Raw genomic sequence first — 5453 nt, forward strand, 5'->3', positions numbered from 1 at the left:
AATTGGGATCCGTATGGAAAACGCCACTATTGCTGACCCCCTCCAGTGCCCTGCGAAGGCCGGCAAGTCCCCCCACACCAGTTGGGGCGGAAGAAGGACAGGGCTTAGGCAGAGGTGTCCGCGACTGCTGTTCCGTACAGTGGAATATTGGATAACACTGGGAAAGCGTATCCAAGTAGGGGAACGCTACGGAAGCCACATCCTGCGTATAGGAGGTATCACGTGAAGGTACACATATGGACTGGCCATAGGGCAGTACTACATATGGGAGTCCCTGCGGTAGACTCAGCCCGCCTGGGGTGAGATGACTAAACAGCAGAGATGGCAGAGAACGTCTGCCAGGGAAAGACACGGGCTTACCATGAGGGGAGCCGTACCGTGGTGCCATGGGGAACAGTGCTTCCTCACAGACTTACCGTCTACTGCCTCGTGATGTACGGCAATGGCGGCAACATACACCTTAAGGGTGGAGGGAGACAGCCTTCGCTCCAACCCATCTTGCAGGAAAGAAAGCACGACTCTGATCGGGCATCTACGGGGGTCTTCCCGGCGGGAAGAGCACCAATCGACGAACAGGATCCACTTCAGCCTGTAAGCGTGTCTGGTAGACGGGGCTCTAGCTGACGTGATGGTGTTTACTACCGCTGGAGGTAGCCCACCTAGAACCTCCGCGTCCCGTCCAGGGACCACAAGTGGAGATTCCACAAGTCTGGATGCGGGTGCCAGAGGGTGCCCCCTCTCTGAGAAAGGAGATCCCTCCTCAGAGGAATTTGCCAAGGAGGGGCTGTCGCGAGGAGCATCAGTTCGGGGAACCAAGCCGACTGGGCCAGTATGGCGCTACGAAGAGGACCTGCTCCTTGTCCTCCCTGACCTTGCACAGTGTCTGTGCGAGAAGGCTCACTGGGGGAAACACATATTTGCGTAGGCCCTGAGGCCAGCTGTACACCAGTGCGTCCGTGCCGAGGGTCCCCTCGGACAGGGAGTAAAACAACTGGCAATGGGACGTGTCCGGGGAGGCAAACAGGTCTACCTGAGCATCCCCAAAGCGTCTCCAAATCATCTGGACTGTCTCAGGGTGGAGTCGCCATTCTCCCGGAAGGGAGGGCTGACGTGAGAGCTCGTCGGCTGCACGATTGAGCTCGCCTGGGACATGAATGGCGCGAAGCGACCTCAGATGCTTCTGACTCCAGAGGAGGAGATGGCGGGCGAGTTGTGACATGCGACGGGAGCGTAGACCGCTTTGGTGGTTGATGTACGCAACGGTCGCAGTGCTGTCCGTACGGACCAGTACGTGCTTGTCGTGTAGCAGCGATTTGAAGCGGCGCAGAGCAAGCCATACTGCTTGCAACTCGAGGCAATTGATATGCCACTGCAGTCGGGGCCCCGACCAGAGCCCCGCAGCTGCACTCCCATTGCACATGGCACCCCAGCCCCTGGCAGAGGCATCTGTTGACACAACAACATGCTGGAGGAATGAGAGGCCCGCGGAGACGCACTCGATGGGGAAGCTCTCACCACATCCAGAAACGCACGAGCGGGAAGCCATCTTTAAAAAGACGCCCGTCGCTCGTGGAGCTCTTTTAGATATTGCTTTTTTAGGGGTTTTTTTTGTTTTTTTTTGAAAACACTCTTTTAGAGAGAGCGCTGAAGCGCCCAGGGGAGGTCGCGACGAGACTGCAGAATGGGAAGCTGCAGCACGCCGAAGAGAAGCAGCACTGGATGGCAACCCCCGCTGACGCGCCGTGACACCAACGCTAAAGGCTGTCTCGTAGACACTCGCGGAGATTCAGTCTTGCTAGAAGGCTCGGCTCCGAAGCGAAAAGCTGATGTGCGTTTGCACGCACTCTCCTTTATTTCGTCGAACGTGACTGACTGAAAGGGAACAATATGTCACTGTAAAATTTACCTGTACATTGCCTCTAGCTCTAGCCAAGGTTCTAATAAGTAATCTTGTTAAATATTCATAATGCATACAGAGACAAAATTCAGGGTTGTAGTTCCATTCAAGAAAGCAACTGAAATCTAAAGTTGAAGAGTGTAATTTTTAAATTACTGTATTTGTTATACTGATTTGCTAATTTGATCATTTCAACCATTCTGACATAGAAACAATGGCTCAACCAACAGTGTGGCTATGGGGTGGGGCTATCTATTTGGCTGGCCAATGGAAGATGAGGGGAAGGTTTGAAAAATCTTTCAAGTTGCTGAATCATTTGCCAACCTGTTTGGTAATGTTAATGACACAGAAATTAGACACTTTGTCTAATTTATTCTTTGAATCTTTGAGTTCATTTTCAACATTCTAATTCCATGCATCTCAATTTAAATAAAGTGACATCAAGACTGCATCAAACAACTTCCCATTGTCTCTAGGTTGCAAAAGCTATTGCTAATGGTATTTAACGTTAATCAAGAACATTCACACCTTATGAACATGAGGGAATGTCCTTCATTTACAGTGTTGGGAGTAACGCATTACAAAAGTAATAATATTACAGTAGTATATTACTTTTTGCTGTAACGCCGTAATATAACGCATTACTAATACAATTTGGGTAATATTATTACTCGTTACAACTACAACGTAACATTCATTTAGACGGTATCTAAATATGATTTTATAATTTTATGCCATATAGACCCATCACATTACCCTCCACTGGATGTAGAATGAGCAGCAATAAACAACATTTTGGCATTTTATAATACTTCTGTGGATATTTTGGTGAAAGTAACTCAAAAGTAACTCAAAAGTAGTGTAACGCATTACAATTCAGAGACAGTAATATTGTAATGTAACTAATTACTTTCAAAAGACAGTAACTAGTAATATTTAATGTATTACATATTGGAAGTAACTTGCCCAACACTGTTCATTTACTCTTGTACATAACTTGTATTCTGTTGTATGTGTTGCAATCATTTACTCTTGTACATAACTTAATGGGATGATGAATGATTTATGGCATACTATTACCAAGGAAAGGCGGTAGTGTCTGATAAAACTCATTAATATTAGAGTTAAACAACATGCAGATTTGAATGCAAAGTCTGTAGTCACATCTCTTCTATATCTCCTCAACAGGTACACATCTAATGCTAGAAAATGTATCTAAGTACTCATACTAAACATTTTTAATGAACTATTTAAACACAAATTATGTTTGTGACTTGAATAAAACCAGTTAATTTAGATGTTACCTTAACACATTTATTTTAGATTAACTGACAAACATTTTTGTGTACATATTTGCAGAGAGAAACAAAATAACCATTATGGGTATTTGCAGGTTATTCCAAAATATAATTAAATATAAAGTATGTTGCAAATTTTTATTAATCAGTATTTATTTTGGCTACTTACAAAAATAGAGACATTACAAAAAAGAAAAAAAAATCTAGTCAAACATTATTTAATATGACTGAGCCAACTTGGATAAATTAAGTTAAGCAACAAAAATAGTTGGTGAAAGTTAGAGCAAGTTTTTTAATAATTCAAATTTGATTTCCTACTTTTAGAAAGATATATAGATATTTAGAAAGCCATACTGTAATTTAAATATTCCTGCAAACATCATACCAAGGAGCAGCAACAACAGAAACATTTGAAATGTATTTAATTTATTATTTCATCTAGTCTAATAATCTATATAATTTGGCTTGTATGCATCTATAATTGCAGAACTATAAATCTCACATTAACAGCAGGAATCAAAGGCTTATCATTTTCATTTTTCACACAGCAATATTGAAGGAACTGTCTCATTATTTCCCACCATTTCATCATATCATTTTCAGAGTGAAAAAACACGCCCAGTGAACACTGGGTCTTTTATTCCAATTTAGCTTTGCACTGACAACATAATTTTTTCATAGACAGAGAAAAAAATCTAGGTTCCATCCCCTGTTAGACTGAGATCTGACACAGGAGGCATGAATGAGTTCCTGTTAGCAACAATGTGTAGTGCACTTCATGCCACTTTTTCTTTAGTATTTACATACATCTTTGCATTGCACTCTGAAAATAAGTTTCTAATTAATTTCAGTAAAACACTTTTATTTTAAACTGCCTTCATCTCCAGTAGTTACTAGAACCTTGCTGCATCTACATAAAAGCGTTAAATTGAAGAAATTAACTTTTCAATATACAGCATTTTTGTGCTTATTTACCTTATACAATATTTGTGAGAAAGTTATCTCACAAAGTCCTAAGGCACATTGGTGTATATAATTTTCTCTATCATCATATTCACAGTTGATAAATTCACGGCAGTAACTTGCTCTCAGTTTAGATACTTTTGTCTGACACTTCAAATATAAGATGGAAAACGACCCACTTTCACAGCAGGAAGAGAGTTGTTTGCTTGACTTATTTGTAACTCTAGCTAAAAACGCATTATCAAATCATTAAATGTGATGCATTTAAAATTTAAAACATCTGAAATTTTTAAATCATACTTTTTCCCCTAAAACAAGTAAACTATCTCTGCCAAGAGTTGTATTTAGGTCCAAGAGTCCTTAGGATGTTGATGCATCTCAAAAGATTTGTTGTTGCCTGGAGCCTATAACATGTCAACACTCCAATTCAACTCAATGGTCGTGGCTTGGCTAATGCCATCCTAACCCTGACGTTAACTGGACCATATGTGGGCTCCTCAGGCAGAGTTTACAAAACGCTGCAACATTCACTTGGCATTGCAATACTGTATCTATTATTTATCACTGGTCCATCTGACTCATCTATATTTGTGCATTAGTCATGATACAGTCATGAGATCTGCTTTGTGTTTTGATTTATTCATGCGGGGCTGAGGGTACATTTTTGCTCACTTGGCCTTCTAATTTGGTAGGTTATAACTTCACTGTATCCTTTATATAATCTATTTAGGTTTCATGGCCAGCTGTTTCAAGAAATTTGCTCTGAAAACTGTGAACAGTATAGGAATACACAGACAGCTATGAAGAAAATGATAATAATGTGAGAAAATGTATTAGAAAAAATTATTCTATTGGATATAGCTCATAAATCTTTCGAGAGCTACCTTTTTATATATTCCGTATGTAATTTTGTATTATAAAAAGAACCCCAAATAAGGATAAAATAAAATCTGCCATTATACTGTAGACTCAAATGCCCGCATCCATAAGTCCACTAGATAATGGGGTGAGTTTTCATCACTTCAAGACCTTTCTCATATTAATGTTACATATTCTCCTTAAAATACCCTCCTTAAAATAACAAATTTAAAGTTTTATACACAAAATAAAATTAATAGTAATTTTGAAAACTTTGTATCAGTATAAAAAGTTGTATAAGTAATAAAAGCTGTTTTTATATCCATGCTGTTACATTTTAGTATACAATCTAAGACAGTTTCCATATCCACACACACCAACAAAATGCAGAGTGCACCTGAGTGCAAGTTATACCCAGAATTATTGGGGGGGGGGGG

The sequence above is a fragment of the Sinocyclocheilus rhinocerous genome, unplaced genomic scaffold (assembly GCF_001515625.1).
Source record: "Sinocyclocheilus rhinocerous isolate Xijiao unplaced genomic scaffold, SAMN03320098_v1.1 scaffold2252, whole genome shotgun sequence".
Taxonomy (NCBI): domain Eukaryota; kingdom Metazoa; phylum Chordata; class Actinopteri; order Cypriniformes; family Cyprinidae; genus Sinocyclocheilus; species Sinocyclocheilus rhinocerous.